This window comes from Ursus arctos, unplaced genomic scaffold, assembly GCF_023065955.2.
Source record: "Ursus arctos isolate Adak ecotype North America unplaced genomic scaffold, UrsArc2.0 scaffold_2, whole genome shotgun sequence".
Taxonomy (NCBI): domain Eukaryota; kingdom Metazoa; phylum Chordata; class Mammalia; order Carnivora; family Ursidae; genus Ursus; species Ursus arctos.
In genome coordinates, this window is record NW_026622874.1 from 59,227,263 (window position 1) to 59,252,749 (window position 25,487).

General features: G+C 44.6%; 1 protein-coding gene across 3 annotated transcripts in view; it reads right to left on the minus strand.

The window, feature by feature from the left end:
• Nucleotides 1-10,297: 10,297 nt before the first annotated feature.
• HSD17B7 (hydroxysteroid 17-beta dehydrogenase 7) overlaps nucleotides 10,298-25,487 on the minus strand; it is a 74,468-nt gene continuing 59,278 nt past the window's right edge. Inside the window, exons 11-14 of one of the 3 annotated variants that reach the window (XR_008960280.1) lie at nucleotides 18,830-18,896; nucleotides 12,160-13,267; nucleotides 11,538-11,615; nucleotides 10,298-11,301 (exon numbers count right to left, since the gene is read on the minus strand). The gene's annotated coding sequence lies outside the window, so the exon portion shown is untranslated. Of the gene's footprint in view, nucleotides 11,616-12,159; nucleotides 13,268-18,829; nucleotides 18,897-25,487 lie in introns of all 3 variants that reach the window. The other 2 variants (XR_008960281.1, XR_003321215.4) reach the window with 2 other exon arrangements.

Below are 25,487 nucleotides of genomic sequence, written 5' to 3' on the forward strand. Positions count from 1 at the left end.
ACAATTAGGAGGCATTAACTTCCCTTAATGGGCAAAGCAACATTAAGCAGATGGAAGCTCAGACCCGGGTCACTTTGCACCGAGCCCAAGCTGTGATGGGGCTGCCAGTGTTCGTATGTGACCTCTAAATTGAAACTTAATAGGCCATTAATGGAATTCATCTAATTAAAAACGCTTGTAATTAAGCATGAAGAAGAAAAACAGCCTGAATTTGGGACTTGGAGAAAGCAGAAGTACATTTGATATGGTCAATAAACCCATACTTAAGAGCATATTCAATTACTTCCTGTCTCCAATCATGCAGTGGTTCTGCCACATGAGAAAGCCCACTCTAGTGCCCTCCCCTCCCTGGCTCCCCCCTCACAATCCAGGAGCTGCAGGACAAGTAGCAGTGGTTGCCGTGGGAGCTCTATGGTGTCCCCCAGGATGTAAGGCAGGAACAAATAGGAAACCCTTTAGAAAGAGTAAGAAATTGCTGCTATAGCTTGGAACTGATCGATGTGCCCCATTTGGAACCCCAAAGTTTAAGGGGTCCTCCAAGATAAGAATGGAGTTCCATAAACTTATTTTTTGTGCATCTCAAAAATGCAAATTGAAATAACATATTGACCCGCAAGGAGGAGGCAAAACAAAGTAAATAGACATTCAGAGAGGTTAAGTAGTTTGCCCGAAGTCACAGAGCAGATCCTGGCAGAGCCACCGCTGTATAGTAATCTTGCCTTACCCAGCTCATAGGTCAGTGGAAGGATGCAATGAGATTACATGTGTGAAAACTGGAGCCTGTAACTATAGAGCATATCATCAGTAGATCCAGTCGTACCTTCTTGGAAAGAAACAACGGCAATGCAAACCCATCCATCACAATACAACCCCTACCGTGTACACAGAGCCCCTAGCCCCGTGCCCCACAGTGAGAGGGCAGGACTGGACAGCGGGGAAGAGTGCAGGCTTTGGACCTGAGTGCTTGAGCCAGATTCTAACTCCATCACTTACCTACCAGCTGTGTGACCTTTGGGAAAGTTACCTCTCTCTCTCACTCAGTTTGCCCATCTGTAAGATGGGGAGAACAACAGTCCTGTCCTATAGAATGCAATGAACGCATGAAACATTCTTCAGACACGGTCTGTCATATAACGAGCGCTCAGAAGTGCTCAGATTAACAAGAGGTCCAGTCCTTCCCTAGAGCTCTTCCTTCCTGATGCATTCTCAAACCTCCCTGTGTGCTTCGTGGTAAATATAACTAGATCATTCCCAGCTCCTCTCCCAGCTTCATCCTATGATTGGCCATAGGGACACCAATCACCTTTCAGGAAAACCCCATTTCTCCTACAGAAATATGGTCACGAGATGCTCGTGCAGTCCTTGGGGGCTGTAGAAGGCTGCCACGCTGCCCGGGATGCTGGAATAAGCCATCTCCACCCCGCACTTGCAGCAAGAGCAGCTGCCCAAAGCCGAGGCCCTGTGCTGCCCCTCGCTGGTGGCCTCTCTGAACCACCCACTCCATGCCTGCTGACAGCGAGGGAGAGAATACGGCTCCTTCTGGGGCGCACCATCCCAAGCCGAGCCTGGACTCACCGAACTACCATGGCCTCCCTTATCCACAGGGGACCCATTCCAAGACCCCCAGCTAATGCCTGAAACTGCGGATAATACCGAACCCCATATATGCTAGGTTCTGTCCTATACATGGATACCTGTGATCGAGTTTAATTTATAAATTAGGCACAGTAGGAGATAAACAATAACTAATAATAAAATAGAACAGTTATAACAATATACTGTGACAGAAGTTATATGAATGTGCATGCTCTCTCTCTCTCTCTCTCTTGCTCTCTCACGAAATACGTTATTGTACTATAGCCATGCTTCCCCTTGTGAGGACGCGAGATGATACAACCCCCACGCGATGAGATTAGTGCGGGGAACGTCGTAGGCATCGTGACATAGCGTCAGGCTACTACTGACCTCCCGACGCCGCATCGGAAGGACCAGCCTCTGCTTCCAGGCAGCAGTTGACCAGGTGTAATAGAGGCCCTGGAAAGCGAGAGCCAGACAAGGGGGGACAACGATAGCCTGAGCTGAGAGTCCCTTCGCGGGTGTCAGCCTGTCCCTCTCCTTGTCGGCCTACCATGCGCTGGGAGCCAGGACCGGCCTCCCGATACCCTGGAACCCGGGCTTGTCTCCTTCTGGCCCAGAGAGGGGGGACAGCCAGCCTGCCTGTTTCCGTCCCAAGACTAAGCCCTGCCAGGGCTGGCTTCATGGGCATGTGCTCGAGGCAGAAGCGCTCTGCACTTGGGGCTTAATGCTCTGTGGCGACCATCTTGAAATTCTTAATAATTTTATCTTTGAATGTATGTTTTGTGAGTGAAGTCCAACAGGACAGTGGAGCGTGTGCTGTCACCTCCCCAGCTCCGTGGGGCAGGCTCTTGCCCTCCCTCTCCTCACCCCTGCCCCATGACTGCTGTTGTCCTCGGCCCAGGGTGACCACTCCATCTGAATGGGGGGGATGAGGGGGATCCTAGGCATGACAGGAGAGTAGGGGCGGGTGTCCGGGCCAGGCCAGAGCAGCAGCCATCCCTACACACTGGGCAGTTGGCAGGCGAGCAGGGTGACAGGCAGGGGGCTGGCGGGGAGATCTTGCCAATTCTCCGCACCGACGTTGCAATCCCTTGACGTCTGCCTGTCCACGAGCGGTCGGGGCAGTGGACCATGGAAAGGGAAGACTGATTTCCCATCCCTGCCCAGGGCCCCCATTTTCACCCTGCATTGGTGGATTATGTAGTGAGCCCCAACACTTTGTAGGACGATTGCCCATAGGAACTCCAATCACCTTTCAGGAAAACCCCATTTCTCCTACAGAAATATGGTTAGACTCCATGACCCCCACAAGCCAGGGTTCTCAGGTGCTATCTGTGCTTACCTATAACGATACCGTGCCCATATGAAATGTTATACCACGGGGGTTTACGTATTATTAAATTCCAAAAAGTGGCCCTACAGGTCTCGATCCTTTCACAGTTCCTTTGTGATAATAGTAACAGTAAGCAGACCTGAGACCCGGATGGTCTTGATTTGCCACACAACTGGAAATAATGAGAGGAAATATTGTTCAGGAACGTTCTGATGAAAGCAAGGGCCGAAAATACCAGTGTAAGACTTGTTAATTCAACAAATAACACAGAGCCTTAGAAAAACAGGGGAATAGTTTTCTAAACAGAAAATTAACTTCATCAAAACCAATGTTGGGGTAATTTCTTTGGCCATGATGTGTAGGACGCAGCATGTCGAGCCATGGGACAACTTCCTATTCTGGAAAATAAACATGACTCGAGACCATGTCTCATTTCACCCGACTCTCCAGTGCTTCCTTGTAGGTGTTAAGATTCCCGTTGCCACACAGGACACCCCCATCTAAAAATGCAGCCATCCCCAACAGGAGGGGACGAATGGAGACGTTCTGCGCTTTTCCAAAAGAGTTGTAACTCAAACCAAACCATCTCATCTCACTTGTTCCAACTCACCCCAGAGGTAAATATTATTACTGGCTATCCACAGGCAAATAACTCCCCAGGATACTTGGAATGATCTTACACAATTGTGCTGAGGTTTCTGATGAGGTAAAGAGGCCCCCAGCACAATCTACTTTTTCCGTAGCTTTTGGCCAGCCTTCTATTTCCTACAGACCAGCTGTGTGACTCGGGCAGAAAGGTGTTGGCGGAAGGAGTGAGAAGTGGCAGTGGCTGGGAGGAACGGGAGGGACATTGGTTAATAGACCTAAATAGTTGCTCTTCCTGATAGACAGTGGCCACCTCTCCAAAAAGAAAGTTCCCAGATTCCACCTATAAAGCAGTTAAAGCCTAATAGTCCTAAAGAGGTTGTGGTTCTAAGTTTCACCTGTACATTGAGCCACGCACCCCTCGAGAGCAGGAAATGCAGCTTGTGCACCTCTTAATCTCCAGGACGTGGCCCACAGTTGAAACACACTTGGTGTGGAATAAACGTGGGAGGAAAAAGTGACGACACCAGCCATTACAACATGGTGAAGAATGTGGGGTTTTTCCTCCACTGGCTTTACAGAATTCTCCAGAAATTTATTTTGAGCACAGAGATAAACATGGTAATAATTGAAAGCCGCGAGCCTCGTGAGGTCAAGCGTGTTTATCATTTCACGGCTGAGCGTGGTGCCAGACATGGGGGTCCAGAGTTATTTGTGAAGGGAAAATGTGCCACTTTCTATGACCACACTGAGTCAGGTCAGGCTGCCAGCCCCCCTTTGGCACAACTGGACTTCACGTCTTATCCGTGATTTTGGATGCAGGACTAAGGCCATATCTCAGAGCCTTCAGGAACGTCAGAGAAAAATCAGACTTTTCTGTACTGGGGCGGGGGGGGGGGGCCTCTTCTGCCTACGTCGTCAGGGAGTCCATAGGGCTCCTCACGTTGGTGACCCTTGCAGACCCCTCCCTTTTTCCAAGCTGAAGGACAGCAAGAAGTGCCAACAAACCAGCCAGGACTAACCTGCGTGAAGCAGGGGCCAGAGAACGCAGCAGTCTCCCTCAACCACCTACTTCCCGCTCTCTACTTTCCCTGGGGCCTGAATCATAAGGTCAGAGGAAGGCAAACAACATAATGATGTACTATGCACAGCATGACTGAGACCCGGCAACCCCTCGTCTCTGCAAATCCCTAATCAGTAGAGGCTCTATTGATCAAAATGGTTAGCTTGGCCCAGCTGCTGCCTGCTTGCAGAAACTCTCCTGGTTTGAACCCACGAAGGGCAGCTGCCCAATAGAATCCAGTTCTGGCCTGTTGGAGAAGAGCACAGACCTGCCCCAGACACTTGGGGCTGGATCATTCCTCTCCCCAGCAGGCCACGACTGGAGGATGGATGGATGGCATCAATCCGATCTAGTCTGTTTACAAGAAATACCAAAATAGAAACAGGAAAGGAGCAAGGTCCAGTTGAACTGGAATCCCTCTCCCCACGTGCCTGGGCCACCGGGACAGGATTGCTGTGGATAAACTTCTGTTAGACCCTGATGGATGTCTCCCTCCACCCACAAGCATTGAGAGAGAAAAACAGCTCCCACCAAGGGAAAATCCAGCCATCAACTCCCCGAAAAGAGAGCTCTATCAAGATTCCTTGGAAACATAACAAGACATCTAGTTTTAGAAAATACGAGCATTTTCCTCCGCACAAATGCGTCATTGTTGTCTAAGGGGCAATAAACCGGGTGTCGGAAACACTAGCCCGTGACACCGCCGTGACGGATCTCTCACCTCTAGAGGAAAATGCACCCGTGATAGAAAAGCTGGACTCCAAGTGTTTGAATGTAATGTTTTTCCTTTAAGGGGCAGGTGTATTTGTCACCGCCTCACAGATACAGAATACGTAAGAGGTAGGACTAATTGGTTTCAGTTTTGGTTTTGCAAAAATACTCACCATGCAAAAGGTATAAGGATAAATGTCGGTTCAAGGCAGGGCTCATTCATCAGCTTCCGCAACAACCATGTTATAAACAATAAGAGCCATTGCTTTTGATGTACGGAGTGGCCCGATGGTCCTCGAAGTGTGGCCCCCAGATCAGCATCAGTACCACCTGATGCTTGTTAAAAATGCAAATTTCTGGGCCTTGCCCCAAACCCACTGAATTAGAAATTCCAGGGGTGAGACCCAGCTATCTGTGTTTTAACAAGGCCTCTAGAGAGGCCTCGCCTCACCCCTAGGGAGATTCAATTTTGCTGGTAGGGGGTGTGATCGGAATTTTTATAAGCTCCCCAGGGGGTCCCAATGTGCAACGAAGTTGGGGAACCACTGGGCTAGGGGTCAAGAATTGATCTCTACAAGGTCTCAGAATTCCTTCTGGGAATTCCATCTGGCATTTGCAGCCACTTCGACCTTGAAGAGTAAATTTTCAAGGAATCACTTGCCTTTCAAAATGTTGACAGAAAAACTTAGGCTGCTGCCAGGTGAGAGTTCTGTGCTTGTGGGCCCGCCTTCCTGGATACATTCTCAATCACTGAGTCTGGGGGGGGGGGGACCCTGTGCTCAAAACCTGTACGTAGGTTACCATAAATTTGCTACTCCTTTTTTAAAAATAAAAATATATTGGGGCACCTGGATGGCTCAGTCGATTAAGCAGCTGACACTTGGTTTTGGCTCAGGTCATGAGATCAAGCCCCACGTCGGACTCTGTGCTGGGCATGGAGCCTGCTTGGGATTCTCTCTCTCCTTCTCCCTCTGCCCCTCCTCACCACCTCCCCCCCAGGTCATTCATCGGCTCTCTCTCTCTCTCAACAAAATAAATAAAATAAAAAACAAAAATAAAAATATATTTATCAAACCATGTAAAATCAACAAATATTAAACAATCATCAGTTTTAAAAGCAATACCTCAGAACAAAGTTTAAAATGGTTTGAAATAGTCACTTTCTCACTAATATTTCACTCTTCTTTTGTCAGCTCGTCCCATATCATGTTAGCATCAAAGACTGTGTCAGTAAGTTAACTTGGACTTCCGGGGAGCTCCGCCCGAGAGTGAGCCTTGCTTGTTCCTAAGAACACTTGTGCACTTTGCTTCAGTCAGAGACGACTCAGCCCAGGGCTTATATGCCTTGAGTTCAAGGAAGGGATGTGCTACTTGGCCTTAGGTAGCCGCAAAATGGAAACCTCGAGGAGTAGAGGGTGATGGGTTGAGTGTGGAGGCAGAAAGGCAACACCAGAGCAAGCAGACTGGGATCAGAGTATGGGAAGGAACGCGGCACCAATCAGTGATACGAAGCAGGGATCCAGATCATGCCCTAAATTGGAGATCAGGAGGTGGGTGGGAGGATAGGCATCAGCGGACAGAATAAGAGGAATCAAGAACTTAGAAACGGCCAAATCCAAACACTGAATGACAAGACACACATGTTGGCCGTACCCATGTCCCTGATCCTGATTCTGTTTGAAACCAAGCGTGGCTTCCACCAGGACAAGGAGACCACAGAGAACCAAGTTCCCGAGCCCCGGCCGCCAGTGAAGTAGGGGAACTGCATGCAATAGGTATTCCATCGTGGGTTATGGAGAGAATAGCGTTTCAAAATCACCCCGGGTTGTGACTGTGTAACTTTCTCTGCCAGTGACCGTGTGTCTACCACAGCCTGCCCTCACTCTGTGAGAAACGAGTCGATCACAGCAGCTGGAGGGTGGAATGTAAGTCCAGGTGTGCTGTGGGGAGAAAACACCAAGCTCTGGGCTAGGAAATCTGGATTTGGATCCTAGCTCTGCTTCTAACTGTGCAGCTTTGGGCAAGTTTTATACTTCTGCACCTCAGATCCTTTCCTGGATAATGAGGCAAGTAGGATGGGAATGCTACGTGATGGCTGCAGCACGTCTCGACTCTAAAAACCACTGGCTCTGCACAGCAGTGACATTCCCCAAAATCCACACCCGAAGATTGATTTGTCGTGTCCGATTGCATAGGGCACCTGCCTATTACTGGCTCCCTGTGCCTGGTGATCGTCCAGACATTTTCACGGTCTCCACGGTCAATGGGAAATAAATCTGATCTTTCAGGTTGTTCATGCAACCAAAGGGCAACCCTGTGGATAGACTGATGCCAGCCTCAGAAGGCTTTTGTTGGCCAAGTTTAACTGGAAGTTTTGCAAGTTTTCCCTAAGGAAAGCCCCTGTATCCTGCCATCACAGGCAGGGAAGCAGAAATCAGAGGCACGGAACCAGATGTCTAGTTCTAGCTTTGGTCTTTATGCATTGGGGTCAGAGGTAGGGGTGGGGGGCAGAAGGGCAGCGGGGAAAAGGATCCCAGACACATGGAGAGCGTTCTTCCCTCCTTCACATCTGCCGGAGGGCTAGGCCCGCGCCCGGCCGCTACGTGCTTCACTGCATTCTCAGCCAGATGCGGGTTGGCCCAAGGGGCAGCCATCTGGACTTGAGAGCCCATTATAGCCATAACAGGCAGCTGAATCTAGTTATCAACGACAGCCTCTCCCAGCCTGCATGTCTCAAGCTGGAAATCACACACTTAGGAAGCATCTGCTTGGGACACAAGACACTGCTCCCATGGGGACCGAGGGAGGAGAAGAATGTGGGGACATGGACACGGGCACACAGGCTGCTGGCTGAAGCAGGTTCTGGGAAAGGTGTGCAGGCTCCTTCCTGCCATCCCACCCCTGCTCTGTTATCCTCTCTCGCCTACTTGCAAGGGGCACGTACACGCACGTCCCCGGAATCACCCTCTCAGGGACACGGCTACACGTGGGGCTTGGTGTAAAGCAGGACCAGATGAGAGATACCAGAATGTCCAGGACTGTAATCAAAGTAGCCGCCTGCGCTGGCAGTAGTCACCTCCACAGACAGCCCAGGCCTTAGATGAGAGGAAGACGCTCTGGGGGCTACAGAGAAAACACTGTGCCTACCCCCACAGCCCTCTTTCCGTGCACCCACAGAGGGCTGCATGTGGTGTCCAAGGGCTGGTGGCCATATAGAGGATGGGACACGCAGGAGCGAATTCTACCCTCCTCTGCTTCAGGTGGCATGGTATCCAAATGTGCCTCCCTTTCCCAGGACGGGTGCCCAAAATAGGAGATTAGGACAAAGGTCCTGAGAAGTCCTGAGTGTCCCCAGCCCCGTCCTCCCATGACGGGCTCCATCCTGCCACAGCTAACTGGGCTTTTGTGAAGACCCCGTGTCTCTTCTTGCTTCCATAACTAGCACAGCCTGTCCCCTCATCCTGGAAGGCCCTCCTGCTCCCCCCTCCCACCTCTTCAACATACTGGAAGCAGGAGAATGGTGGAGATCACCACCTCGGAGTGCCGGATCGCCTGGGTTCTAATCCCACCCCTAGCTGATGCTTCCTAACCTGTCAGCCCCTTACTTCCCTTCCCTGGAGTGTGAGGATGACGACTCCCCAGTAGTTACTTCACACAGCTGCTTTATGAATCAAATAAGCCAATACCTGGGAAAGACGTAAAACAGCACCTGCTCCCTACGAGACATGCAACTGCTACTGGTCATTATTCTACAAACACCTTCCTGATTCTTATCCTCGCTCAGCCCTTTCCCCAGCAATTCCTCATTAGAGGGATCACTTTATTTTTTCATGATGAGTCTGATGCCTGTCTGCTGCTCTAGTCTTCGAGGTTCTCAAAGAGATCGTGACTTATTTATTTTCACATCTCCAGTACAAAGTTGTTGGGCATCGAGCTGGCATTTGAAGTGTATCGGATTAAACTGGGTGGGAAACTGCTAATAACGCCTTTCACTCGATGGGTGCCGCCTACGTGCTGGACACATTGCTAAGACGTTCATTTGTATTAATACGTACTTTCTTTAAATTACATCTCCTGTGTTCTCGTAGCTCACAGGTTTGGCTTCCCGAAGCACAAGGGAAAATTGCTACTACAAACTAAAATTTGACGGCTTAAGGAAAAAGAACTGGAGAAGTAGAAACAGACAAATATCGGTCCTCTATGGAGAAGGAAATGTGGGAGAAAAACTGTCAGCTCGGAGTCTATTAACACAAAAAAGGTGATTCTGTGGGGCCAATGGAGCTCTTAGGAAAGCAGACTTAAGTCCAGAAAAAGGAACTATATAATCAGACATATGTCTAAGAAGAGAGGACGTTCCTCAAAATAATAGAAAAATAAGGAATAAAGGGTATCAGCACAAAACAAACCAAAGAAGATGAATGGGCTGTTTTCCCTGTTATATATAATATATACACACACACGTTTCTCTCACTCTATATTACGTATATGTCTATATATTATGTAATATATATTATATTGTTAGTGTTAGAATAATATTACATATTCCTAATTATGTTAATATTTTATGTACTAAATATTAATAATATATTCTATTAATATATATTATATATAAAATAAGGAGCCAACAAATGGAAGGAGTTCAGTCTGCATCCACTATGGCTGGGACCGTGAGGACAGGTGTCAGAGGTGCAAACCCTTGGAGCAAGCCCAGGCAGGAGGAAACGGCTCAGAGAGCAAAGGAGGCTCTTTTCTGAAGCGGAAACAGGTGCTCGTCCAATGTTCAGATAGACAGAAAAGAGGGAACCGTGGCTTAAGAGGGGCTCTGTCTGGAGCCCGAACAGCTCTGCTGGTGTTTGCTCCCCTCCACCCGGTGAGGACCAGTATCGGCCAGTTAGGAACTGGGGACAAACTTCATCAAGAGGGAACTGAGGACCAAAATAAGTGATAGCAAGAAAGTCCTTAGCAATTTAAAAGAACTTAAACCTCTTGCCCAGGCAAATTTTATTGTGACAATCATCATTTTAGGGTTTTTGAAAAGTCCTTTCATTCTGTTATTTTATGAACTTAGCTTCAAAATGCCTTACGAGGTTCAGAACGAAGAGCTGAGATGCGGGCCTCTGGGCAGGGCCCTAGAGAAGTAATTCTTTGGTTGATACAGGAAGGTCATGTTTTTCACCCTAACATCATAGAGGAGAAAACTAAATCATGTGGCACAGTTAATTCCTTTAAAAAAAGTTGGGTTTTTGTTTTGTTTTGTTTTGTTTTGACTGTATCCCAACTTCTATCATGAGAACACATTGCTGTAGCATAAATCACACTAAAAAATGAAAGCCCCATTTCACAAAACAGGATCTGGAGGACTTCAGGGCCGGCAAGTGTGCAACCTAGGAAACAGGTGAAGGGAGGGGAGGGTCCCTTGTTGGTGGGAAACGGTTAGGCCCAGCCCGCACCCCCTCCCCACCCGCCTGGCTTTCCCAGCATTTCCGGAGCCTGAGTACCGCTCTGAGGCCTGAACGCCCAGCAAGTGGTTTAGGAGCGCCCCCCCGTGTCAGACTCAGAAGCCGCAACCACAGCGGGTTTTCACGAGAAGAGCTTTAACTGGACGCATCCGACTGAAATTCCAACCATAAACTAATTTCTTGCCTACGGTCATTTCTGGAGCCCATGCAACCTAATTCCAACACACCTTTAGAATGATTCCAAAAACTGTGAAAGCAGAATAGGGACTGGATATCATTATCACCATCACCATCATCATCATCGTCATCATCATCAGTGATAGTCAGTACCCCTTGCCCACACATACACGTGGCCTGAAGATTCAGGTGTTTAAAGTAGAAGCCCTCTCATTCACCAGCTGTGTTCATATCCCTGAGTCTTGTCTTCAAACCCTCCCCACCTTCACACCCTCCTACCTGAGAGAATAACAAACTCACCCCAAACTCTTCGTGTGTCTTGAAAATTCTGCCGCCTGGGGGTGCCTGGGTGGCTCCGTTGGTTGAGTGACTGACTCTTGATTTCGGCTCAGGTCCTGATGCCAGGGTTGTGAGACGGAGCCCCGCATCAGGCTCTGTGCTGAGTGGGGAGTCTGCTTGAGATTCTCTCTCTCTCTCTCTCCCTCTGCCTCTGCCCCTCCCCCCACTCATGCACGCATGCTGGCTCTCTTTCTCTTTCTCTCTCTCAAAAAAAAAAAAAATCTAAAAGAAAAGAAAAGAAAGAAAAGAAAAGAAAGAAGAAAGAAAGAAAGAAAATTCTGCCACTTCGGACCTCAGTTGAATCTCCAAGGCATTCTCTTTGGTCCAAATCTTGCTGAATTTGGAATCGGGAAAGGATGAGCCTTGGTCCCTGGGAGGGAGAAAGGAAGCAAGAGATGGCTTAGGGCGTGTGGGTGGGCAGGGGGAGCACGTGGGCAGGCAGGGGGCGGAGCCTGGAGAGGAAAGCAGGTGCTTCAGCTTCAAGGCACCTCTCAGGGGTATTTCCCTCCTAATTCACCCAAAATGTGAACATGGCTGGTGCCTCAGAGACTAATGTTCTTCCGATGACTGTATAGACCAACCTAGGTATTCCTTGTAAAAGCAACCCCCCCCCCAAAAAAAACCTTTTAGCTCCACTTGCAAAATAGTAACCCTGACCTTCTTTTCTTGGTTTTAATTACAAACGGTCCCACATTAACGCAGATGCTTCTAGCTGATTTCCAGAACACGTGGCACTTGGTTCAACTCACTTCTCTCTGGTGATAATTTTCCCAAACGTGTGACCTGTTTTGTTCCATGATCCTGGTACGGAGCATAGAGAGGTGCACAAACTTAATTCTGGAGTCTCTTCATCTTTCTACCTGCTACTCCCCTCAACTTGATGTTCACTTCCTTAAGGCAAGGGTTGTTCTTACCTTTGTCCGCAGCTCTCCTGCTACTGAGCACAGCGTGCGGCTCAAGGCACGTAGGTTGAATTAACCCAGAAAGAATAGCAGTTGATGTGGGAGAAACTTCTTGACAGTGGCAGTGACAGAATTCCAGAATGGCTGACCAAGGGCAGAAGCAAATCCCTGACTCTGGGATCCTTATAAAGTGAGGAGATGTGGGGCCCCTGGGTGGCTCAGTCGGTTAAGCATCTGACTCTTGGTTTCGGCTCAGGTCATGACCCTGCGGTTGTGGGATCGAGCCCCAGGCTCCGCACTCAGTGTGGAGTCGGCGTCAAGCTCTTTCTCGCTCCTCCTCTGCCCTTTCCAACTCGTGTTCGTGCGCTCTCTAATTTTTTTTAAAAAAGGAAATGAGCAGACATGAGGGCAAGAAGTGCGAAATCTTAAGAAAGGACTCTAGCTTCTCAAATAGTAACCTCTTTGATAAATAACCGGGGAGTTTACAGCCTGTGAACTGCTGCCCCATTGCAAAGATGGAGGAAATGAGGATGGGTTGGAAGCCGAGAGAGAGATGCGCAGGGATGATCCTGAAATGGGTATGTCCATCTTCTGCATGATGGGCAAAGCTGATATGCACTCTGCCCTCATTGCTTCCGCTTCCCTCCGGGAGCTTCCAAGTTCAGTTGTTTGCATCCCCGAAGCCATTCCCAGGCTTCTCTTCTTAATAGAGGGAAGGTTGGATGGAGCTTTAAAGTCAAGGCAATCTTTAATTTGTCCATTTCTGGGACTGGGTCAGATGGGATCATAAAAAGAGGGACATCAGCTTCTCTGCACAGGGTAGTTGAGTTCAAAATTGAACTCATCTCCCAAGAAGCAAGAAGGAAGGTTGGAATGTTTGGGGAGGCCTGTGGGTCTCGATGGAGAGTGGCCATGACCCTCTCCTCTCACGATGTTGCATCCTACTCCTGAAGATCTCTTCTGGAAGGTTCACAGGAGCTGCTGGTTTGTGATCGCCCCCCTTCCCCTCTCTCCAGCAGGTGGCGCAAGAAGATTCAAGATGGTTTGGAAAATCTTCAGGACCCCAATTCCTCTGAAGATTGGTTTGGGGACAGGAAGCCTCAACTCCTCAACTCAGCCCCTAGACAGAAGAAAAGAATTCATGGGAAACACTGAGCATGGAATAGGCATGTATCGGCCAAGTTAAAATTGTCTGAGACTGATGAGCTAGGAATAAGGGTGGGAGGGAGGTTTGTGGTGGCCTGGATAGAAAAGCATTTCATTAGACAGTTTTCCTCCTTAAAAACTAGACAGAAGCATTTCAAAGTGTTAATAGGTTAACGAGACCACAGGTCATTTTTTTCAGTATTTTACCTACACTTTTCCATATTTTCCAAATTTACTGCATGAAGCAGATCTTAATGTCATACCTACCAAATATTAAGCATCACTTCAAAAATCTTTTATATCAATATTTATTCAATATCCCTCGAAGTTATACTGATTCTATTTTCTACCCTCGTAAGTAGTGAGTGACAAAATTATTCTTTTCTTGGATGCTTGGGCATGTTGGAGATCATCGAGTACATTGCTGTAAATGTCATGTGTCCTGGACGCCATATTGGTAAGACAAAAGGAACATGCACTCTTCTATCACCAACGCCATAGAGTTATGTTTCCATGTCAAGCTTCTGATTCTCCCAGGTTAAAGCATATCTTTTATTTATCAAAGGCATATCCTAGAAAGGTTTTAAACAATGGGGTCACGTGAGTACTAATTGCGGTGTGTGTGTGTGTGTGTGTGTGTGTGTGTGTGTGTGAGGAGAGACCGAGGTCAGGAAATCAGATAGGAATTCATTATCATGGTTTAGGCATAAGGAATCAAAAGCATGAAGGCAGTGAGTGTCCAGGAAGAAATGGAAGCAAGCGATGTTCTCCCAGGCAGGTTCAGCGGGTTTAGTAATGGACAAGTAGGTCAAGGGGAAAAAGAGGAATCAGTGACGGTGAGGAGGCTAAGCAGCTGGAAAAATCAGAGTATTGGCAACAGAAATAAGTAAATCAAGTGGAGAAGATGGTAGATTGAGACACGTGTCATGTTACTGGAGGTTTTAAAATAGATTAACGGGATATATGTTGGATCATCAAAATAGTGTAACTCCCAGTAATGAATACAGTAAACATCAAAATTACAGCAAATTTTTTTACTATAAAAAATATACAAATTACCTATTTGTAAAAATTGGAAATGAAAAATCGAGTAACGCTGACCCAAAAGAAAGGGCTCCATAGGGCTTCTTTAAAAGTCCCCATCATGGGTTGAACCATGGCCCCCAAAATGATAGAAGTCCTAACCCCCGGTCCCTATGAATGTGACCTTACTTCCAAATGGGGTCTTTGGGGTTGTAATCAGTTTAAGATGAGCTGATACTGAATTAGGTGGGCCCTAATCCAATGTGCCCAGAGTCCTTATAAAGACAAGAAGAAACACAAAAACAAACACGAAAGAGAGAGAGCCGTGACAGCATGGACGCAAGACTCGGCCATTCACCACCACCAGCCAAGGAGGGTCTGGAGCTCCCGGAAGCTGGGAGATTCCTCCTCCAGAGGCCAAGGACAGAATATGGCCCTGTGAACACCTTGATTTCAGACTTCCAGCCTCCTAAGCTATGAGAGAATACATTTCTGTTGTTCTAAATCGCCCACCTTCTTATGGCAGCCTTAGAAAACCAATACAGACCCTCTTGAGCACTCAGAGCAAGAGAGGAGAGGCAGATGTTTGGTTTTGTAGGTGGGGTGGGTGGCACAGGACTCTTTCACCACGGAGATCCACACACTGTGTAAAATTACCCATTAAACAGATGGGGAGATTAGGAGTGTATTAGTTCAGGGCGCCTGGGTAGTGCAGTCGTTAGGCGGCTGCCTTTGGCTCAGGGCGTGATCCTGGTGTTCCAGGATCGAGTCCCACATCGGGCTCCTCTGCTGGGAGCCTGCTTCTTCCTCTCCCACTCCCCCTGCTTGTGTTCCCTCTCTCGCTGGCTGTCTCTCTCTGTCAAAATAAATAAATAAAATCTTTTAAAAAAAAAAAAAGGAGTGTATTAGTTCAATAACGCTGTGTGCTTTTTCCCTGATAAGGGTGGCCACGACTGTTACCTTATCACTCCGTGGTGAAGGCTGAAGTCTCACTACCAGAAATAAGGAGGTGTTAACCAGCCCGCTTTCTTTAGCCCTCCCAGCCCCACCAAAGAAATATGTCCTGGGCACCTCATTGCACCCCTTCCTCTCTGGTAAAGGCTGCCCAACAAGCTCCCAACATGTCTGTTTTAATATAAAATAGACAAAAGCTCAGCTATAAATCGAGAATGAGCCAGTTGAGGGGGGATGAAAGGGGAAAATGAGTCAACTTACAACTAATACGGGATAACCTTTACAAGCATGGATATACCCTATAGGCTATGGTTTTCCGAGCTCAAAATATTAGTAAGACATCTGGCATTATCTTAAAAACACTCTCACCTTTTCAGTTTATAAGGGAAGCACTAAAGTCCTCTTGGTTATTAATTAATAGGAAAACTAAAAGTTCAAATTATGTAAGTTTTCAGGGGAGATTATTTAACTTGCTGACTATTTTTTCCTAACCAAGTTTTAATTCAGCAAACATGTACTGAACACTTATCATGAGTCGGGCACTGGGCTGCATGCTGAAGACACCAAGAATTTTTCCAAGACCCTTCTCTCAAGGAGTATGCACACCAGGGGGAGAAACAGACAAATCAATCATTAAAAGGATACTGACATTTTTGGGGGCCCCTGGGTGGCTCAGTGGTTAAGCGTCTGCCTTTGGCTCAAGGCGTGATCCCGGTGTTCTGGATCGAGCCCCACATCATGCTCCTCCCCTGGGAGCCTGCCTCTTCCTCTCCCACTCTCCGTGCTTGTATTCCCTCTCTCGCTGGCTGTCTCTCTCTATCAAATAAATAAATAAATAAAATCTTTTTAAAAAAAGATACTGACATTTTCAAAAACTGCAGTGCAAAAATGGCTCCTGTCGGAGGGTGTAGTAATAATAGTAGTAGTAATAATAATGTTGAGTGCACTATGTGTTTTACATGCATTGAGGGAGCAGACAGAAAAGTGTGCCTGCCTCCCTCTGGAAAGATACAGGGCACCCGCCTGTCCTGTTGGCACCCTCCTCTTCCTCCAAGGGGGACGAAGAGCCAAGGGAGGGAGAACGGGCCAGCGAGAGAAGAAACATAGTGTCTGCTAAAACGTAGAGCCTTAAGAATTCATGTTGTCTCTGGAGAAATGCAAACAGCCCAGGAGCGATGTGGAAGAGTGAGAGATGAGGCCAAGGCTGTATCTTGAAAATGTGTGCGTGTGAGCCTCATTCTCTGAGCCAGGTGTTTTCAAACTGGTGTCCGTAAACACAATGCGGGCATTTTGAACTTCTCTGTAAGAAAGCACGCATGCAGGGCACCTGGGTGGCTCGGTTAAGTGTCTGCCTTTGGCTCAGGTCGTGATCCCAGGGTCCTGGAATCGAGGCCCACATGGGGCTCCTTGTCAGCAGGAAGCCTGCTTCTCCCTCTGCCTGCAGCTCCCCTTGCTCGTGCTCTTTCTCTCTGACAAATAAATACATAAAGACTTTAAAAAAAGAAAAGCAAGCAAGCATGCATGTGTTTGTGCTTTGTTTCAAATATAACCTAAAAAAATTATATTAACATATTCTGACCATCTGGATAAGCCACCTTATAAGAGAGCACTGCCAGTGATTTTAGACTTTGCATTTGCATTTATAATAACGTTTGTACCAATTAGTGCTTATTTGATCGTAGCCTGTCACGTATTAAGAGTGGTGAACATTCAGTAACTCTTAGCTGTTTCTGTGCAGTGGTGTCTGTGGCAGACTACTGGTTGTCTCCTAACAGAAGTTTCTCCTTCTTCCAAAGTAATGAAATCCCAAAAACAGGTGGGCACATAGCTGTCCAGAAAAAGAAAAACAAAAAACAAAAACACTGCCCAGTCTTGCTTGAAGCCAGGTCAAGTTCAAGTCAATGAATTGTAAGCGGAAGGATCTTGTGGCAGCTTCCAGGAGCCTTTCTTAAAAGCAAGGTGATTTTCTCTCTATGTGCATAAGGTTAAGTTTGCCACTGTGCTGTTCCGATGTCCCATGGCCGTACTGATTCTTAACTGATTCCGTCAATGGCTGATATAGGTGAATTAACATTCTCCACTGCAATTCTGGATGTCTGTTTTTTCTTATACTTATTTCAAATGTCACCTTAGAAATACCAAGTTTTTCTTGTTTGGGGGACAATATTAAAATATTTGGATCATCTCAGTAACCATTATTTAATAGAGAAATTTCACATGATTTCCTCATTTCCATTTGTATTTATATTTATAATCATTTTAGTGCCAAGTAGCACTCTTTAAAAAAAACATCCAGTCTGACAATTTTTGACTTTTAATTAGAGCCTTTAGTCATTTATATAAACAATGCCTGATCTATTTGGACTTACATTTCCATTTTATTTTGTATTTTCTGCTTTCCCCATCTTTCTCTCTCCCTTTTTAGATTCATTGTTTTTTCCATTTCGATTCTTATCCTGTGCTGGTTTGTAAATCATACGCTCTTATATAAACCTTTTAATAGTTATCCCAGACATGATGACATGAATTTTAATTTATGGGTATATAATGTTAATTAGAGTCTTTATCCTTTTCTTGGGCTATAAAAGAACCTCAGAACACTTCACATCCGACCTCTTTGAAAGCTCAGTGCTTAATTACAGTGCATTAAATATTTTATTTTCCAGATCGCGGTTTTATACAGCCTGTATCCATTTTCATGTGCCCACATATTTACTACTTTCTCTGCCCTTCATTCCTTCCTGCATCTTGGTCCTACATCTAGGAACAATTCTTTCTGCCTTAAGTACATCCTTTAGAATTTTATTTAGGGCAGAACAAAATCTACTTTGTGTTTATTTGTCTGAAAATGTCTTCATTTTACCGTGCACAGAATTTTAGGTTGACACTTATTTTCTTTCAGAACATTGAAGATATGCCACTGTTTTCTGGTTTCCATTATTGCTGTTTAAAACCCAGGTAAAAATGTACTGATCACGCCAATATAAGAAGTCTTTCCCTCAACCTGGCTGCCTCATAAAAAAAAATATTTTTTAAGTGCTTGTTATGGAAACTTTAAAACATGTTCATAATTAGAAAGGCTCATCTAAATAAATGCTTTTGTGCCCACATCCCAGCTTCAACCCTTATCAACATTTTGCCACTTTTGTGTCATTTCTTCCCACACACGCAGACACAGATGCGCTTATTTTAGTATTTTATTTCATTTTTACTGGAGGATTTTAAAACCAACACAAAATACTAGCTCACATCTTTTCATCCGTAAACACTTCAATTTGTACCTCTAACCGGTAAGGACTTCACTCACATCATCACAACCAGTAAAATGAACAAAACACCTGAAATCTCGGAATACCCATTTTCTGTTCCAATTTCCCACTTGTCCAAAGGTGCTTTTCACAGCTGGTTTGCGGGAATCAGGATCTAAAGAAACCCACACCTTCCTTGGGTGTTATTTCTCTTAAGACTAAATTTTATTACCAGCGGCCCATACTTGAGTTTTTCTCCCCTTGCTATAGATTTGTCAGAAAAATCAGATCATTCTTTAGAAAAGACCCACCTTCTGGATTGGGCTTTCTCAAGCTGTTGATTCATTTCTTCGCATTTCCATGAATTATCAGTCAGACCTAAAGGTTTGATTAGATTTGGGTTAAAAATATGTGTTAGCAGTATATTTCTTCAGTGCATTCACGATGACTAAAATATTTGCTTTTCCCTTTCTTAGGGCTCTGAGAGTGAACAATGGGCTGAAGGGGTGTCGGCTGATGCCTCCATTATGAAGTCCCCCCTCGACCTTCCACCAGTGGGTTTAGTAACCACTGAGGAGGGTTGCCTGGATCCATGACTTCAATAGAGTTTTTAAAATGATGGTTTTCTGGGGTGTGTGGGTGGCTCAGTTGGTTAAGCATCTGCCTTTGTCTCAGGTCATGGTCTCAGGGTCCTGGGATTGAGCCCCACGTTGTCATCCTCCACCTAGTCAGGGTCTCTCTGATCAGCAGGGAGTCTGCTTCTCCCTCTCTCTCTGCCCCTCCCCTCCCCCTGCTCACACTCTAATAAAATTTTAAAAAATAAAATAAAATGGTTTTCCTATTGCTATCATTCGTTCCATCTAGCTGCTGTAAGACTCCTAAAAAATCTTCCCTTCATCTACTCTTTCATTACCTTGAAAATATAGTCTATACAGGAAAGAGTGTAGATGCTTGATCCTCTCCCTTTGTTAATTTTCAGGGTAATGAGTTGCTACTGAAGCCACCTCCAAATATAGTTGGTCTGTAGAGCCTTTTCATAATGATTCTTATGTCTTTTTTTTTCAGTTTGATTTATTTTATTTACTTATCTATTTATTTTCCTTTCATCAACTTATTTATTTTTCAATTCAATTAACATATAGTGTATGATTAGTTTCAGAGATAGAGGTCAGTGATTCATCAGTCTTATATAATACCCACTGTTCATTACATCACATTGCCCTCCTTAGTGTCCATCACCCAGTTCCCCTATAGACACCTCCCTCCCCTCCAGTGACCCTCAGTTTGTTTCCTATGATTAAGAGTCTCTTTGGTTTGTGTCCCTGACTTTGTCTTTATTTTTCCTTCCCTTCCCCTATGATCCTCTGTTTTTTTCTTAAATTCCACATATGCGTGAGATCATATGATAATTGTCTTTCTCTGATTGACTTATTTCGCTTAGCGTAATACCCTCTAGTTCCATTCACATTGTTGCAAATGACAAGATTTCATTCTTTTGATGGCTGAGTACTATTCCATTGTACATATATACCACATCTTCTTTATCCATTCATCTGTCGATGGACATCTGGGCTCTTTCCATAGTTTGGCTATTGTGGACATTGCTGCTATAAACATCAGGGTGCAGGTGCCACCTCAGATCACTCCATTTGTATCTTTGGGGTAAATACCCAGTAGTGCAATTGCTGGGTCATAGGGTAGCTCTATTTTCAACTTCTTGAGGAACCTCCATACTGTTTTCCATAGTGGCTGCACCAGCTTGCATTTCGACCAACAGTGTAAGAAGGTTCCCCTTTCTCCACATCCTTGCCAACATCTGTCATTTCCTGACTTGTTAATTTTAGCCATTCTGACTGCTGTGGGGTGGTATCTCATTGTGGTTTTGATTTGTATTTCCCTGATGCCAAGTGATGTTGAGCATTTTTTCATGTGTCTGTTGGGCATTTGTATGTTTCTTTGGAGAAATGTCTGTTGATGTCTTCTACCCATTTCTTGATTGGATTATTTGTTTTTCCAGTATTGAGTTTGATACGTTCTTTATAGACTTTGGATGCTAGCCCTTTATCTGATAAAACATTCGCAAATATCTTCTCCCAGTCTGTCAGTTGTCTTTTGGTTTTGTCGACTGTTTCCTTTGCTGTGCAAAAGCTTTTTATCTTGATGACGTCCCAATAGTTCATTTTTGTCTTTGTTTCCCTTGCCTTCTCTCTTCTGCCTCATTTATCCTAGCAGTTAGAGCCTCCATTTTTTATTGCATCTCATTAATAGACTTTTTTATTTTGACTTGATTAGATTTTAGTTCTTTTATTTCTCCAGAAAGGGATTCTCTAATGTCTTCTATCCTTTTTTCAAGCCCAGCTAGTATCTTCATGATTGTTATTCTGAACTCTAGTTCCAATATCTTCCTTATATCCATACTGATTAGGTCCCTGGCAGTCAGGACTGCCTCTTGTTCTCTTTTTTAAGGTGAGTTTTTCCATCTTGTCATTCTTGCAGAAAGTAGTCACTTTTCTACTTGTAGAATTGCAGCAATTCTTTTCTTAGACCTCCGGTTGAGTTCACAGGGGTTTGGAATGATTTGATAGCTGTCTAGCTGAGTTCCTGGGACCAGACGAAACTAAGGTCTCTTACTCCTCTGCCATCTTGGAAAGTCTCTTAGGTCTTTTTTTTTTTTTTTAATCAGCTTTATTGAGGTTTAGTGTTCATCCAATAAAATTCACCCATATTGAGTACACAGTTTGAAGAGTTCTGACAAATGAAAACATTTATGTAAACCCATCACAATCAAGATTAGAACATCTACAGGACCCCCAAAAACTTTTCTCTTGTCCTTTCAAGTCCATCTGTGCTCCCCACCCTGGCTCCAAGCAGCCTCTATCTGCTTTCTATTACTTTGTTTACCTTTTCTAGAATTTTCTTTAAGTGAAATCACCCAGATTTAGTCTTTTGTATGGGCATCTTTCTCTTAGCACAATGCTTTTGGGAGTAATCCATGTTGTTTCATGTATTGATAGTTCTTTTTATTGGTAAGTAGTTTTTTAATATATGAGTGTACCCCCATTTTATTTATTAATCCACAGTTTTGTTGGACATTTCATCCTTGCATGAGTAGATCACCAAAGACTCAAAGGGACCCCTTTGCAGATCTCTGGACCCCCTGCTCCCCACCGGGTATTTACCTCCTGTCTGGTACTCTGTTCTGCACACCCAGCCATCCCAGCCTGTCCAAACGCCTTTCTCTGAATGCTCAACTCAAAGAGATAGTTGGATTCTGTTTTGGTTGCCCCTTCCTGCACTGCAGCCTGAAAACTGCTTCCAGATTACTAACGTGGGGCACAGAGCTCACCTTGTTTGTATCTTATCTCCAGGGGATCACAAACCTGTACCGCCTATTTTCCAAGATCTGAAAACAGTTGTTTTACATATTTTGTCTAGTTTTCCAGGTTTTGAAGGGAGAAGGGCAATTCTCATAGAAGCCGATCCTTCATGGTGGAAGCAGAAGTCTCCTACATCTTTTTGACAAGATGAAATAAGTTTTTTTTTAAATCAACTTTACTGAGGTATAATTTATATACTTCAAAATTCACAGTTGACGTCCACAGGTTGTTGGTTTTGACAAATGTATGCAACATATAATCACCACCTCCGTCTCCCCCAGAAAGTTCCTCATTCCTTTTTGCAATCAGTCTTCATCCACACCTCTCAACCTGGGCAACCACTTATCTAATCTCTGTCACTACAGAGTAATTGCATCTGTCCTAATATTTCAAATATACAGAATCAGTTTCTCTTTTATATCTGGCTTCCTTCACCAGTATCATGTCTGTAAGATTTATTCATGCCATTGTATATGTCAACGTTTGGGGGTTTTTTATTGCTGAGTACATCCTTTGATTTCTTTTGGTTAAATATCTAGCAGTGGAACTTCTGGGCCGTATGTAAGTATATGTTCAATTTTATGAGAAATTGCCAAACTCTTTTCCAAAATGGCTATACAGTTTCACATTCCCAGCAACACTGCATGGAAGTTTCCACTGCTCTATATGGTCACCAATGCCAAGAGTGGTTTTACTGCTTTTTTAAATTTAAATTTAATCTAAATGCTGAATAGAAGTGGTAAAGGTAGACATCCTCGCCTTATCCATGATCTTATGAGAAAGGATTCAATATGTCACCATTAAGCATGATTGCCAGTCATCAGTTTTTTATAGATATCCTTTATGAGACTGAGTAAGTTCCCTTTGGTCTCGGTTTGCTAAGAGATTTTACCAAAAAGGAATTTTGGATTTTATCATATCCTTTTTCTTTATCTATGGAACTAATTATATACTTTTGTTTTTTAGTCTGTTAATATGATGATCCACATTTATTTATTTTTCAATGTTAAATCACCTTTGCATTCTTGGGATAACCACATTTGGTCACAATGAATTGTCTTTTTTACATTTTTTATATATTTTACATGATAGACCATGTTTAAAAAACTTTGCATTTATGATCATGAAGAATGTTGTTCTATAGTTGTCTTTTATGTCTTGTATGTCTTTTTCTGGTTATGGTATTGGGGTTATGCTAGCCTCATAAAAAGAACTGGAAAGTAAAGTAATGCGTCCTCTTCAATTTTCGGGGAGAGTTTCTGTAAAATGGGTATTATTTCTTCCTTAAATGTTTGGTAGAATAACTCAGTTTACTTTGTAGGAAGGTTTCAACCACAAATTCAGTTTCTTTCATCTGTTTAAGGGTGTTTAGTTGATCTATTTCTTTTTAAATGATCTTTGGCATTTTATGTCTTTCAAGGAATTTGTCTTTTTATCTAATTTGCCAAATTGTTGGTATAAACTTGTTTACAATATTCTCTTATTAGTTCTTTATATCTGTAGAATCTGTAGTGATGTCTCTCTCTTATTTCTGATATTGGTCATTGTTGTCTTTATTTCTTTGTTACTTTTTTTTAGCAGTTAGACTTCATATCCCTTGGAGTCATTTTATTCATGTTTCTTTTGCTTGGGATTCATTGAGCTTTCTGGATCTGGTACTCCACCCTGCTGATGCTGGCGGCCTTGCTTTTCGGGACTTCTAGCTCTGTCTCCTCAACTCAGGGAATCCATGCCTGGCTGCCCCTCCCTGCAATGTGGACTGAAACCTCTTCCTAGGCAGTACTTGCTGTGGCAATCATAGGGATCACCTGGTATGTTTCTGTTCTTTTGGGGACTGCCATACTATCTGCCTGATGTCCAATGTAGCAAACAACAACAAATCATTTCATAAATCGTGTCTGATTTTTAAATCGTTTCATATAGAAGAGTAAATCTAGTTCCTATTACTCCATCTTTGCTAGAAACCAGGAGCTAACTTTTATCGTGCATCTACTATGCACACTTTTCATTTATCCTTTCATTCAATTCTATTAGAAGTCCTATGCTAAGGATACTATTAACCTTTTTACAGATAAGGAAACTAGGGGCTTTGACAAATTAATGAATAAAGTCATGCATCCTATTAAATGACAGAATTATTTGATCTCAGATGTGTTTGACTACACAAGGATGCTACCTCCAGATAAAACAGAGATAGAAAAGTGCATGAGTGCAAATAAATAAAATCCATTCTGTAAAATTTATTTTAATCATAACTGTTTTAATGAGCAGTGGAAACTTCCCCTTTCCCTAGTGGTGATAGCAGGACACGATAAGGGAATGACAATTTTACATCTCCAATCACTGTCTTTGTTGATTTTCCTTTCTTGTCCCTTAATGATATCGTGGGCAGATTCTCCACATTTCTGGCCACTTTGGTTATAAAAAGGCCAGTCCACGTAGAAGTGCCAATCTCATATACAATTTAAACCCTTCCCTCATTAGACTCCAAGGGACTTGGAGAATGAGAGGGATGAACTGCTTTATCATTTTTCCTTCTCCAACCCCTTGGGGCGGAATGGGGAACATAGTCCTGTTTCATACACTTCCCCTCCCTGTCTTCTCAATATCTAACCCCTCTGAGGTTGAGCGATCAAAGGAAAATAGAAGAGACAGAGCTCTTCCTATATAACTGTTGCTTGTGTGGCCATTGCTGGTCTTTCCCTGCCCAGTGATGTTCCATGCTTTCCTGCCGTCCTCTGCTCTTAAGATGTGTTGCTTTGGGGTGCCTAGATGGCTCAGTCAGTTAAGTGTCTGCCTTTGGCTCAGGTCATGATCCCAGGGTCCTGGGATATAGTCAGGCTCCCTGGTCAGCAGGCAGTCTGCTTCTCCTTCTGCCTCTCCCCTGCTCATGCTCTCAATTTCTCTCTCCCTCTCAAAAAAATTAAAAAAAAAAAAAGAGAGAAAGAGAGAAAGAGAGAAAGAGAGAGAGAAAGAAAGAAAGAAAGAAAGAAAGAAAGAAAGAAAGAAAGAAAGAAAGATAGATGTGTTTTTTTCATGAGGAAGTTCCCCTTCGATCAGATCTCTCTGTCCCTGCTCCCTCTGACCCTGCCTATGGTTCTATGCCTATTTTGGTGAAGTATTACCTTATTTGACCTAGAGTCTTCCATGGCTTCTGCTTCCTTATATAAGCCCTCTGGTCCTTCACATAAGAGTCAGGAAACTGCTGAGGTTCTCTTTGGCACTCTCAAAGGGCCAAGGGGAACTAGGATGGGTTTGGCCACCATTCCCTTGCACACTCACCACACTAAGGCTCATTCCTGTCTTCTAGCCTTGGATTATTTTTGCAAGTCTCCCTCTCAGCTCTCTCTCTCTCTCAAGATGACATGGAGTAACCAGCTTTTCTAGAAATCCCTCACCATCATCACCCCCCCACCCCCGTGGCAGCAAACGGCTGGGATGGAAACTCTTCTGTGGTTCTGTGGGTCATCAAATCCAGCTGGGGAGTGAGCTGCCAGTCTCTGCCGGCATAGGCACTCCATTCTCTAGGATGGTGTTCTTGGAACCCCACCCTGTTCATTTAAATACTGGAGGTGAGAGATTACCAGGTGGG